Below are 14,628 nucleotides of genomic sequence, written 5' to 3'. Positions count from 1 at the left end.
GCAAATCACTGTGTGATTTTCTCTTTCTCTGTGGAATATGATGCCTCATGTATGAAAAGCACCACTTCTTCTCTCTTTTTAATAAAAAAAAATCACTTTAAGTAAAAACAATGAATCATGTTCTTGAAGTGGGTTGTAATCTTCAAACATGGGAAAAGTAAGGAAGTTAATTTTTGTCTTTAGAGGGTCTGTCATGTTGTGGTTTATATACTATGGCTAACAGCAAAATTGTGCGCTACATTTATTTAAAATAAAATGTGAGGTTGAGTATCATGTTTCCTGAAACTAAAATGAATTTGTTTGAGTTAAGTTGTAGAATTGAACGTTTTCTAATCTCCTGGGCAAGCTTTCAGGTGTCCCCGTGATCAGAGCTCTTTTGTGAATTCTCTGTGAACGGAGATTCCCTGTGTGGTCCAGGATTTAGAGGGGGACTGAGGACCAACCTTACGACTTTGTCTGCACTGCTGCTCTCATTTCACACATTAGCATCTCTTCGGTAAGTGAAAACTAAAAGGCTGACAAAAATTCAGATGGATTCAAAATATGTGGAATGATAAAATGTTAAGTGCTTTTAACATTAAAATTTCCATTAAAAACGTATCTATTAAGTCCTAATGATCTGACTATAATTGTGGGCATTTTCTAGTAAGTTTTCATTTGAAGAGAATACATGGTACTTGCTTAAATGTGAAAAGAACCATGTAAAGAAAAATCTATTTCTGTGGACGTGTCTAATAGTGCTGGGAAGTCTATCCGGTGAAAGGATTTTGTATGATATAATTTTGCACTATTAAGACCCATGCATAATTGAGACATTGCTCCTGTTCAGTGTGGCAGATCCCTTGTTTAAACAAAGCTAAATGATAATCAGCAAACATGACAAGAGTGATTACTTCAAAAGCCCAAGTGAAATGCTAATGAACTTATGTCTTAGTTCTGATAAGATTGAATTTGGGGGCATGACCTTCCTATTTGATTAGGAATAAGTTATCAGTGTTGTTGCAGCTCTAGGGAAACCACAGTGGATTGTAGACTTGGCTACTATTGAGAGGCTGCCTGTGTCAAGTGGAAGTTTTGGGAAACCTAATAGGATATCTCACAATGACCCTCTAGATTTGTTTCAAACCAGTAATTGACTGTGTTGGGATGAGTGCATGGGCCATTAAGGCAAATCAATGCCATTTTTTGAAGTGCTTTTTTTTTTCTTTTCTTTTTTTTTTTAGTCTCATGCTTACAGAAATTTTGTAAGTATAGTACAAAGAACATTTTTTCCTAAACCACTAGAAAATAACTTACTGGTATGAGAATCTTCCCTTCATGGACTTTAGTGTATGTTTCTTACAAAGACATTCGCTACATCACTACCAATATAACCACCAAATGCAAAACATTCCCATTGGTACATTGCTACCATCTAATTCTTAGACTCCACTCAAGTTTTGCTAGTTGTCCCAATAATGTCTTTTATAACAAAAAGATCCAGTCCAGAATCATGTGTTGGATTCAGTGGTCATGTCTCTTTAGTCTCCTTCAGTCTGGAATGTTTCTTTAGTCTTTCCCAGACTTTCATGATTTTGAAAGGCCAATTATTATAGGATGTCTCTCAGTGTAACTTTGATGCTTCCTTGATGTTAGATTCAGGTTTGGTGGGAATATCACAGAAGTGGTTGTTGGGGTGGAAAATAACTTTTTCTTTACCCTCTTTAGTTCAGTGTTTGGAGGGCTTTGAGTTCAACTGACAAAAGACAGATTAGCAAGAGGAAAGGAAAACAGATTTAATGCACGTATGCACAGGAGTTCACAAAGGAATGTGACGCAAAGGGGCAGTTTAGGATTTGGGGCTTATATACCAACTTAATAGGGAATGGGGAGGGCCAGAGGGACACTGCTGGGAGAACAAGTAACTTCTTAGGAAGTGGAGACAAAGGGCACTTAAAGATAAACAAATGACTTTGGGGAAAGATAAATGGGCCATAGGAGAATAGATGGGAGATAAATAGTTTTGTGACAGCATGTGTTTGGTTTTAGTGCCAACTTCTCTTTCTGAAAGAGAAGATCAGAGTCATTCCCAGGGATGGGGTTTATGACAATTGAATTTTTTTGAGTTCTTTTGAGAGGCTCTGCTTTTAGGCAGATAAGGGATTTCAGGAACTCAAGTGCCTTTAGCTTAAAATAATTTTTATGCCGCAGTGGCTTATTCTGGATCCCTTCATGGCACTGTATTCTCATTGTGTCATTTAGTGTGTGATTTCAGTTCCTCTCATAATAACGGTGTTCACTTTGATCACTTGATAAAGGGGTATCTGCCACTGTAAAGTTTCATGTTGTTTTCCATTTCTAGTTATCAAAGGTATTTTGTGAGGGGGTACTTTGAACTTATGCAGATGTCTTTCAGTTTACACATATGTGAGTTTATATTATTATGGTCTCATGGTTTAATGGATTACAATCTGTTACTCTCATTATTTATTTTGATGCTCGGTTATCCCATATTTGGCCAGTGAGCGCTTATTCATGCTGGCTTTTATGTCCTTTTAGCATGATTCCATCATTCTTTAAGAATTTCCTTGCTTTTGTGGGGGCGCATGTTGTTTTGAGATCATCTTCTTATAGTTTCCTTGCCTTAGCTCTGAAACTAACCTTCCTCCCAGAAGCCCTGACTCCTTTTAGTGGAGAATGGTATTTAGTCCCCAGGATCTGGACGATAGTTGTGCTCATTGCCATCAGGGTGTTGCTGCTGCTCACAGACCCTCTCAGTAGGTGCCGATCTCTCATCACTGCTGCTCCCACCCCACCCCACCCACCCCATGGGGATTCGTTGTCACTGCTCTGATTCCCTGCGCTGGGCTATAGTGTAATAGCACTCCTTCCTCATGCTGCCCGGGTCTCAACACCCATCTCAGGCTACCTTGCCCCTCCCACAGGGAGTCCTGTCTCGCCGGGTGCAGGCTCTCACACCCTGTGTTGGCCCAGCCCCAGGTGGAAATGCTCCTTGCTTTGCTTAGGCTCTGCAGCTCTTTGGCTGGGCACCCCTGCCCCCTCCCTGTGGGGATGCCTTCTTTCCTCCACTCAGACTTTGAGCTGCCACTCCTCTGAGTATACATATTCCTCATCCCAGCCAGGCTTCGACACGCCACTCTCAGCCATTGTGGCTCCTCTGCTCCTGTGTGGATTTCTGCCTTGCTCAGCCCCAACAGATGGCTTTAGGAGTGAGTTGTTCATGAAGGGGAATGGAGCGCGATGCTATTTTAAAATGTAAATTTAAAAGTTACCTAATAACTTGCCAAACTCAGAAGGTCTATGGTCACATTTTTTAACCAAGGTTCTGGAACACATAATTGAAGAGAAATGATTTCTTGAGTCTCCTTGTGTCAGTTCTTTTTTCAAGATATATTTTTAACGTGAAGATACATATTTTAATAAGGGAAAGCTTTGATGTTTAATTGATTCTGCATTCAATGAGAAATAAACACATTTATAGGATTTTGTTTCCAAAATATACATGTGCATTAATTATTTAGGAGTAAGTTGTCTTCAGAGGATTTTGTGTCCAAAATCCATGAAGGAAATTTCAGAATTCAAGCGCCAGCATTTCCTCACTTACATTCCATCAGATCTGTGGTCTTTTAAATCAGACAAAAGGTCTAAGGCACTTTCCATTCTACACATGGGATGTATACTAATGACCCTGAGTTTATATTTCCAGCTCAGATCTTGGCCACGGAACTACCTTCAAACTCCCTTACTTTGGGCTGCACTTTGTCTCAACTGTGCTAAAACTTTGGCATTGAGATGCCTGTGAGATATCAAAATGCACATGTCAGGTAGGCATCCCCTGTTCTTCATGCTCCCATAGCCAGTGCCTGTGTGACATCTCCATTTTGATGTCTCACAGGCATCTCAAACTCAGCACACCCACACCTGAACCTGTGATCCCCAATACTGCCCTCTGCAGCAGAGATCTTCTTCCCAGTCTTCCCTACCTCAATGAACGGCAAAACCATCCCCCCAGCCAGAGATCTGCTCCTTTATCCTTTATATAGGCTAGATCAGTGCATCCCTCTGGTCTGTTCTGTTCTTTTCAGCACCATCTGTCTCAGCCCTACTCCAGCCCACCAACATTCCTCACCTGGTCTGCCTTTGACTTCGTTCTTGCCACCTTGTGATTGATTATCCTCACAGCTGCCAAAGTGATGTCTGCACATTGGATCATGTCACTAACCTACTTAAACACACTTGACAGTTCTTAAGTACAGCTGCATGACCAGCCCCCTATTCATGTCTCCAGTCTCATCTTGTGCTATTCATCCCTAAGCACTTGGCCTTCTTTCTGTTCTTGGAACATATCAGATGTTTTGCCACCTTAGAGCTTCTGAGCATCATCTGCCTAGAAGATCATTAGCTTCCCTATTCCAATTAGAACCTTTGAATCTTTACACTAGAGCCAAATGCTTACTGATGAGTGTGATTTGGGGACTCATTTCTGTTCTCTTACCGTATTATTTGTTTTGTTCTTGGAGGAGAATCTCAGTGGCAATTAGTATGAAATAATTGTTACATTTAACTATTAAGAAAACAGTAGGAAAGCATCTGTGTCCAACTGCTTTTAAAATAAACATCTTAATAAAAATCAATGTAATTATGACATCTAAAATGTAAAAAGGAAAAAAAAGTGCCACAGTGTGTATAAAATATTCAGTACATTAAACACTTTGAAACCCTGGAAGAAAAGGGGATTCAACGTATTACTGTTAGCAAATTGTTACTAGTTTAATTTTCACATGACTCATTTCAGTAAAGATGGCGAATTTTTATTCACGGTATTTGTAAATACTATAACAATTCCTTACATGCACATAGCACGGGCCAGTGCACAAGAACACGTGCACGCATTTTCTCACTTGAATTCCAGCCTCACGAGCATCACCTGGCCAAGTCGAGTTCTCTAGACTTCACCTTCATTCAATAAATACTGCTTGATAGTATCTTATGCATCAAGTGCTATGCTAGGAATTTTTTTGTTTGGTTTTTTATTGGCGTATAGTTGATTTACAATGTATTAATTTCTGGTGCACAGCATAATGATTCATTTATATATGTACATTCCTTTTCATATTCTTTTTCATGATAGGCTCTTACAGGGTGTTGAATATAGTTCCCTGTGCTATACAGTATGAACTTGTTTATCTATTTTTTACATATATTAGTTAGTATCTGCAAATCTCGAACTCCCAATTTATCCCTTCCCAACCCCTTCCCCTACTGGTAACCATAAGCTTGTTTTTTTATGTTTGTGAGTCTCTTTCTAGTTTGTAAATAAGTTCGTGTCATTTTTTTTAGATTCCACATGTAAGTGATATCATGTGGCATTTTTCTCTCTTTCTGTCTTACTTCACTAGTATGACAATCTCCAGGTCCATCCATGTTGCTGCAAATGGCATTATTTGATACTTTTTTATGGCCGGGTAGTATCCCATTGTATAAATGTACTGCAACTTCTTTATCCAGTCATCTGTCGATGGACATTTAGGTTGCTTCCGTGTCTTGGCTGTTGTAAATAGCACTGCTATGAACATTGGGGTGCATGTATCTTTTTGAATTAGAGTTCCCTCTGGATATATGCCCAGGAGTAGGCTTGCTGGATCCTATGGTAAGTCTATTTTGAGTTTTTTAAGAAATATTCATACTGTTTTCCATAGTAGCTGCACCAATTTACATTCCCACCAACAGAGTAGGAGGGTTCCCTTTCCTCCACACCCCCTCCGTCTGCTGGGAATGTGAACAAAAATGTTCTCTTAGAGCTCATGACCTAGTGGAGGAGACACATAATAAACAAGGCAGCCACCAAATACATACATGTGGTTGGAAGGCTATTTTTTTGTGCTCATACTGTTTCTCTGGAACCAGGAACAATGTCCCGAACTTCCAAACCAAATTTTGGAAGGGGGAGTCAGAGACTCTTTTGGCATTGTTAAACTCATAGGAGGTTAGTTATTTTAGGACATTATAAAAAGATTTTATTGTTTTGTAAGTTATTTGGAGGCAGTATAAAAGATTTTTTTTTTTTTTTTTGTAGATAATCTGTCCATGAGAACTGAGAGCCTATCTTACTCCATCCAGAATGAAATTCAGTGGAATGCAAGGACTTGCAAACTTAGCCTCTGAAGAAGGAAGGGCAAGGAGAGGTGAGCCAGGGAGTTAGAGACAGTGGAGGATGGAAAGAACAGAGGTCTGGCCCAAAGCTGGAGGGTTTTTCTTCCTCTACCGAGTGTATGATAAGGTGCCGAGTTGGGAGGATGAGCAGAAGAGAGAAATTCCCCATGCACCCGGCAGAGACCACAAGGTACAATTGGAAGCTGAAGAGATGAACCATTTAGCATGTTCTCCTCAGCTCTTTGTGCGTCACTTACCAACAGCAAGCTTCATTACTGATGAATTGCATCAGTACTCGGTGAAAAAATCAGCTGTCTATAATTTAAAGAGAACTACATGTCAGTAGTTAGAGAAAAGAGAGCCAAAGTCTTCATAACATAATAGATCCTTCAATTTTGAAAGGACCCTGGGACTCCTTTGAGCCCCACTCTCACAGTTTACTAAGTAATTACCATAAAGCTGACCCCCGCCCCGTTCCTGCTCCCGAGATCTCCTATTCTCTACTTGAGAGTCATTAGACCCCCTCCCACTGGTCTCTGCTGCCCAGAAGACAATTCCAGGAGGGTGTCTGAGGTTGTGCCCTTATTTAAAAGAAAACTGCAACCTGATATGTAAATGACTTACTGTGCTGTGTATGTCTAAGGAAGTTTTATAGCATTTATAAGCGGCATTAGTGAAAATTTATCATCTTTATTGAGACAAGCCATTTGAAAATTAAACTAGAAATAATTTGTTAACAATAATGCTTTGAATTCCCTTTTCTTCTGAGACTTTAAAGTGTTTCATATACTGAATATTTTATAGATGTTCTTGGTTTTTTTTCTTTTAGCATTTTAAATGTCACAATTACATTGATTTTTATTAAGACATTAATTTTGGAATCAGTCTTTTTGTGGTTGTTGTTTTCTTAATAGTAAATTAAGTTTAACAATTATTCCATACTAATTGCTACTGAGATTCTCCTTCAAATTATAAAATAAGTTAATACTGTAAGAGAACAGAAATTATTTCCAAAATCACATTCGTCATTAATATTTGACTAATATGAAGATTCAAAGATCTTATTTCACTAAGAAAAACAACATTATGATTCATAGTCATTAAACCTCATGCTTGTTTTTTCAGTGGATTAAATTTTCAGCTCCTGATTATCAGATTGCTGTGTGTGTGTGTGTGTGTTACATGTAGACAATTAACAGTAAGTCTCTAGGAATATAAGAACCATTAACATATCAAAACTAAACTTTTTCCTCCAATATCTTTTTTTCTTTTGTTCCTTAGTTCTCTAAAAGGTGTCATCATCCATCCCATTGCTCAAACCAGCAACTAGGCATCATCTTGACAGCTTTCTCTCCCTTACCTCCTACATCTGATCCAATGCCAAGGTCTCTTTATTCTGCCTTCTAAATGGCCTTCTCAATTCTGTCCACTCAATTCACCCCAGGCTACCACCTTGGTTCAAACTACCATCATCGCTTACCTGGATTGCTGTAGGGCTTCTTAACTGGTCTTCCTACATCCATTTTTTCCCTCTTTTCCATATGGCAGCAGGAATCTTAAAATAATGCAAATCTGATCCTGGTCTATCTCTGCATAAAGTCCACGCAGTATGTCTCCTAAGATAAAGTTCAAAGCCCTTAATGTGATCTATAAAACCTCATGTGATCTTGCCTCTACAACCTGTTCACTCACCCCCTTGCCAGAGCTACACTGCTTTTGTTCATTTCTTTGAGAACCAGGCATTCCTTCATTTCAGAGTCCTGGCACGTGCTATTCTGCCCTACCTTCTCTGCACTGTCTCAGTTTAAAGTCACTTCCTCAAACTTCTCAGATTTAGGTAAGTCACCTTGATGTTCATTGCCACACCATCCTAAATTTTCTCTTCTTAATACATATAACACTTGTCATTATTTGTTCTAAGTCTGTTTTTCCCACTCAACAGATAGATTCAGTGAGGTGAGGATCAAGTCTGAGTTGTTCATCATTTTATCCCTGGTCCCCAGAAGAGTACTCGACACATAGTGAATGCAGAGGAAATGTTTGCTGGATGAATGAAAATGAGTGAATGAAAGACTGATATGAGTTATCACTCAGATATTTACTCTTGGTTTTGAATTATTATGATAGTGTGAATTGAGCACAAATGGGTGGTGCTTTTTAAAAGTTTGTTTCAAAGTATCATCAACATTCTTGTCTACTCAAGTTCAAATTAACTTAACAATGTATGGAAACAGAGAGAGAGAATCTTTCAGGTAAGGATATTGAAATATATTCATAAAAGCCCTGAACAGGTGGAAAGGACTCTTTACGAGAATACATATGGAATGTAAAGTCTAGAAGATACTTGTTTTCTTGTAGTCATGCTACAATGTATCTAAACAGCTCTCTAACATGTAAAGGATGATACAATATGATAACTCTACACTCAACTGGAAATTTGCAGGCATATTAAGAATGCAGAAAAACCAGAAAGTAGGCACACACACGAAAAGTGAAAAAAAAACATGTCAAATAGATGTCGTAAAGCCCAAAGTATCTGTAACCTCAAAGTCTTCACTCCAGTTTTGCTTGCTCTTAATTTGCACATGATAGCAATAAACCTATTTGTTCAGCTATTTCATTTCCAAGGCCAAAACCCCAAATAATAACCGACAGGGAAAGACAGTTGCAGTAACCCACTGTTCCCAATGGCAGTGTCATCTTGCCCTCGTCCAAACTTCTGTGGAACCTTATTTGTGTGACAGAACTAACCATATTCACCGAGGGGCATGATTATGCTTTTAAAAAGTCATTTCCCATTCTTGATCATAAGCTTTTAAGGAAAAAACTTGACTTTTCCTAAGGCTTTCAGAGTATCACACAAAAACATGTCATTGTTGATATTCATAATCAAAACAAAGCAAAACAACTCTTGAGTCATCGAGAGAAAATTAAATTATGTTTAGTATTGTTTGAGGAGCCTGGAATGAAATATTATATTTTAGAAATGTTTTCATCCCTCATAATGGAAATAAAAAGCTCTTCTTCTGAAAGAGCTGAATACAAAGTCATTAATTCCGTTTTTTAAGGGCCACTTGTAACCCATGGAGTGTCTCAGAGCTGAAGTTTTACTGTTTACTACTTCTAATTCTATTGATGCATAGTTTGCAAACGCTTCAAATAACCTAGCTCCACAGAGGATACGTGTTCTCACTTTACAAGTAAGGACCTGAAGCTGTAACTTACGTTGTTGCCTCAAGATTATAGCTATTACGGACCAGACCTTTGAGTCTTTTCCAGATGCATTTAGCCAGAAAAGCCATGTAGCACTGTGATAAAATCACAAGTTTTAGTGTCAGAAACATCTAGGTTTGTATCACACACCTTATCCTTGAACATATTCTAGATTATAAATTGCTTCGAGACAGATACCCGTTCTTAATTCATCCTGTGTGTTGCACTCAGTAAATGCAGGTGTTGCCCAGGTAGATAGACTTGTTTTCTGTGCTCCAAGATTATGATGTATCATAAATAAATCTTTTGTTCCTGAATTTCCAGTTTAGTCAGGTTAGTGATTTTAGCCATTTTCTACTTTCTCAAGGTCTGCATTTTTGTCTCAAAATCTACATGACACCTATTTTTAAATTAGCAAGCCCATGGAATTACCCAAATGTGAATGAGGTTGGTCTGCCTATTGCTTTTATTTTCCAAGCTTCAGCCTCCTGTTGTTGCTCTGTGTTTAAGTAGAGTTCCAATGTGGAAATGAAATAAAAGCAGCATGTGCTTCTTGCAAAAAGGTGACTAATTTGGATAGGTATAAAGTGAACATTCACTTAGGTATCCCCCACTATCCCGCTCTTCCGGCATAAGCACTGTTAACAATGACGCTGCCCTCTGCATTGCTTCAGTGCACATCCAAACACATCTGTAGATTTCACATAAGCAGGATCCTGCTGTTTCTGTTGTTAAATCTGAAGAATATGATGTGAAAATTTTTCCTTAGTGGTCTATATTAATCATTTTGAATATCTGTAAGTATCTGTGTAATACAGATACAGCATAATCTACAAAACCAGACTTCTGTTAGTGAACATTTGTTTCCAAGGTGTTGCTGTTACTGTAGCGCTGAATGCATAATTTTATGTGTACTGCTGCGAGTCTTCCTAAAGGATGTTTTATGGAAATGAAATGTGGGCGGGGCATGGCAAAGGGAATGGACATTTAAACCTTTGATAGTCATTCCCAAATTAACCCCAGAAAAGTACCATTTGTCTTCTCATCAGCAGCTTATTAGAGTTCATTCTCTTACACCTCACCAATAATTGGCATAATAATCCCTCTTTTTTTTTTTCATTTTTGTCAGTTAGTGAAGTTATGATTTTACTTTTGAGATTGCTTTAGTTTGCATTTCTTTGCTTACTACTGTTCTTTTCATTTGTTACCTGAACATTAGAATTTTTTTTCTTCTGTGAATTGACTGTTAGCATCTTTTGTCCATTTTCTTTTGGATTGCTATCTGTCACAGGAAATTACCAGTGAGGCAAACCATTCTAAAGTATAACAGAGATTTGAAGCTAAAAATATCTCAGACATGATCCAAAAATACCCTACCCTTGTAGAAAGTTGTAATGTGCGTGTGTAATGTTTTTAGAAACACAGTTTTATCTCTGGTTAACATTAGGTTATGTCTCCCTTGAAATCATTTTTACTGCGAAGCATTCTTTCCAGTCTTTTTCGTATTCCTGACATCCAACATTCTTCTCAATATTTCCCTTTTAGCTAATCTACTTAGAGTCAGGATTTGTAGAAGATTCAGTTATCCCGGCAACCTCAGAAGGACAGTTCCTGTCTTTATACAAATGCCTTTTAATAGAAGAGATGGCAAGAAGTAAAGAACTTTAAGGAAATATATAGGAGGTGTTCATGGTTTGAGACAACATTTGCACTAATAATCTATGGTGTTCTCCTCCAGGACGTGTTTCTCCTTCTCATTGTTCATTTTTCCCACCCTTCTCTCCTCTTTCCTTTCTCTTTCTCCATCTTCCTCTCCAGCAGCAGCTCTGAATCAATTAATTTTGTCTCCTGGAATTCTAGGTGAAAACTCTCAGTAAAACAGGCATCGACTGGTATTTCTTTGGTGGTGAAACAGCAGGCGTTCCCCTCAGTTCAGGGGTGAGGCACAGATGGCCACGTTGGCCCTGCTGTTCGCTGGTTTACCTTTGCTCTCCGGGGAGTGGGTGATGTAGTTAGATAATAGCAGGTGGAGGCTTAAAATTGGGAAAAGGGAGGCAAGAATATGTCTGCATGATATAATTGTATTTCTAGAACACCTAAGAGAATGAACTGGAAAGCTTTTTTTCATGGGAATGATTTCAGTACAGTAGCTTATTACAAAATTAATGTACAAAAACCAATACCTTCCTTCATCCAAACAACACCCACTTGACGTTAGAAGTGATAGTGACAGAAAACGTACTGATGTGCAATAGAGACCCAGTGACAAGGAAACAAAGGTAACAACAAATGAGGAAGAGCTGTGTTTTAAAAAATTTGTGACTTAAAATAACATTCTTTAAAAAGACACAAATGAATTTATTTACAAAACAGAAACAGACTCACAGACATAGAAAACCAAGTTATGTTTACCAGAGGGGAAAAGGGGTAGGAAGGGATAAATTGGGAGTTTGAGATTTGCACATTCTAACTACTGTATATAAAATAGATAAACAGTAAGTTTCTGCTATATAGCACAGGGAACTATATTCATATCTTATAATAACCTATAATGAAAAACAATAAGAAAAGGAACATATGTATGTATATGTATGACGGAAACATAACACTGTGCACCAGAAATTGACACATTGCAAACTGACTATACTTTAATTAATTAATTAATTTAATTAAACTGTTTAGATAGAATGCTGCAGTGGTATAACAATGCCAAGTTTCCCTAGCTTTATGTAAAATTTAGCATGATCCCAATAAAAGTACTAACCAGGTTTTTAAAAATCAAATTTTAAACTTCATAGACAACATAAAATGTGTAACAATAGATAAACTTTTGACAAAGGAGAATGAGAATGAGCTAATCTTATCAGATATTCAAATATGTATTTTAATATGAATATTAATTAAATCAGTTTGTTTATGGCAAATTAATAGACTTATTAATGGGACAGAATGATAAGTCTTAATGTTCACCCATAAACAAATGGGATCTGGTATAATAGTACAAGCATATGAAATGAATATGTAATGAAAGTAGCATTTCAAACCAAGGAAGGAGAGATTGATTACCTGTAAACAAAGCAGATCTCTATCTCAGTTCTTACACAAAAGGGGATTCCAGATACATCAGAAATTAAAATATAAGGGAATTGGAGCATACAATTATTGGAAGATAACATGGGAAATTTTTTAATATAATGTTATATTGAATTAGACCTTTCTGCAGATTATGTGAGGTCATCAGTCAACATACTGATAAGTTAAACCACATACAATTGAAATTTCCTATTTGCTAAAAGATACAATCAAAAAGAGTAAAAATATAAATTAAATATGTTTGCCAAGCATATCCCTACCAGAGAGCTGATTTCTTCAATATATGAAGATCTTGTATAAGTCAATTCTAAAAAAAACAAATGAGAAAACAGTGCCCCCTTCTCTGCAAATAGCTTTGAGAAATCCAGCACTGTGCTTACCTCCAGGGAGGGGAACTAGAGAACCCGGTGGTGGGAGAGGCTTCTTCTCCACTTTCTACTGTTGGGTCTTTACCCTCAGCACAGTAGTTCCTGAATAAGAAAAATAAAAGGAAGACAGACTGGGCAACGAATACTTTTTTAAAACTTCAAACCTCAAAATCTGTTTTCCTCAGTCTCCCTTGCTGCCACTAACCTGTACAAGTAGAGGCAGAGAGGGAAGGAAGTGAAAGTAGAAACAGTTCCACGCATCCCTGCTGCCTCCTGTATGTTTTTCATACAGGAAAACATGTATGTTTTTTCAGTACATTTACCGTGAGTGGCGTTTCTCTAAAGGAATGTGTGCAATATGTTCCTTAAGTGCTAATGGACTTTTGTATTTCCAAGCATAACAAATTCACTTTTTTGTGAATCCTGAGGCATTTGATCTTGCCATTCCTTCTGAGACCTCCCTTCACACCTCTTTCTATTTTGCTTTAAGGGCAATCTTGCTCAGATTTTACTTATGGGGGAGGAAAAAGTAAATTCTTGAGTGGGAATGATGTAATATGAAATATTTCCTAATGTTTTTCTAAGGTTTTAAAAATGCTTTGTAGTTTAGAGCTACCATTGGCCCTTTAGTGATTAACTTGTAACAGAATACAAAGGTTCTCCCCTATTATACTGTCAGTTGGAAAACTTTATAAGAAATTTGATGTACTAACGTACTGTTACCATGGATTAAAGGATGGCACGGCTCACTGCTAATTTAGATGGTGTTTCTGTTATGATGAGAGATGCTTCCTTATTTGCACTAGAGAAGACCTTTTGCATCCTTAACGGTGTTAGTACTGCTGTGTTATGTGCAAAACTGATAGATGCATACAAGATATTGACTAGAAAGTGGAGCAAATGGAATTAAAATTTACTACTGCCCTCCAGCTTTTCCCCTTGTCCTATAGGTATGTCAGCATGTGTTCGGATTTTCCAGGCATTTAAAATTACTGAAAAGGACATTACTACTTACTAATCTCACTTTCCAATATCATCTTCAAAACCATGGTCACCCTACCTGTAAGTGAAGTTACCAGATACGTTATCCTGCAGAGGAGGGATCCGTATAAAAAGTCCAATTTGTGATTTTAAATACTTCAGCTCTTTATCCAGGAATATCTTGACGAATTTCCTGCATTTTAGTAAATCTGTGACTCCTTTAGTGATAGCTTCTTTACACCAATTTCAAATCAACTTCCTGCCAGGAAACGCAGTGAACAGAAAGTGTGGCAATCATTGTAAGAGCTTGTCCAGATTTGAAGAATTGGGGTCCAGGATGGGGAGCGTATTTCTACTTTGGGGGAAATAATTTTCTGTTTCTTCTGCAAAAAATGTCTCCCACTGGGTCTCAGCAGGGTTTTTTCTAACAGCTCCTTGTGGATTTATTGTTTGGCCTCGTGAAGATTTTTTGTGTTCTGTGGGCTTCATGGCTTTTATCCCTTGGAGAGAAATTGTTCCCTGTCACTGTTACACAGTTCGTAATTGGTTTGGGCCCATATTTTACAGTTTGTCAGGCTGGCAGGTTACAAAAGCATCAGTAACAAAGAATTTATATAGATTTCCAAGTGCATTCTCCATTCCTAGCATTTTCTGCATGCTTAGGATGTACTTGACCATAAAACAGTATTTTATATTTAATGACTTGAGTGTCACACTGTTAATTATCAAAACACCCTGTGTTTCCCTTTAGCTCCAACATTCACATGGAAGTAGAACTGTACTAAGTATTAAGAAACCATTCTCTCCAAGGCAGGCCAAC

General features: G+C 37.8%; 1 protein-coding gene across 2 annotated transcripts in view; it reads left to right on the top strand.

Moving 5' to 3' along the window:
- Positions 1-14,628, top strand: part of TMEM200A (transmembrane protein 200A) — a 63,311-nt gene that overhangs the window by 38,878 nt on the left and 9,805 nt on the right. Inside the window, exon 1 of one of the 2 annotated variants that reach the window (XM_010988650.3) lies at positions 6,101-6,185. The exons of the other annotated variant lie outside the window; for it this stretch is intronic. The gene's annotated coding sequence lies outside the window, so the exon portion shown is untranslated. Of the gene's footprint in view, positions 1-6,100; positions 6,186-14,628 lie in introns of those variants that run through there. 2 annotated transcript variants of the gene reach the window in all.

The sequence above is a fragment of the Camelus dromedarius genome, chromosome 6 (assembly GCF_036321535.1).
Source record: "Camelus dromedarius isolate mCamDro1 chromosome 6, mCamDro1.pat, whole genome shotgun sequence".
Classification (NCBI taxonomy): domain Eukaryota; kingdom Metazoa; phylum Chordata; class Mammalia; order Artiodactyla; family Camelidae; genus Camelus; species Camelus dromedarius.
The sequence above is the reverse complement of the archived record's forward strand: the minus strand, read 5'-3'. Positions and strand labels throughout refer to the sequence as shown.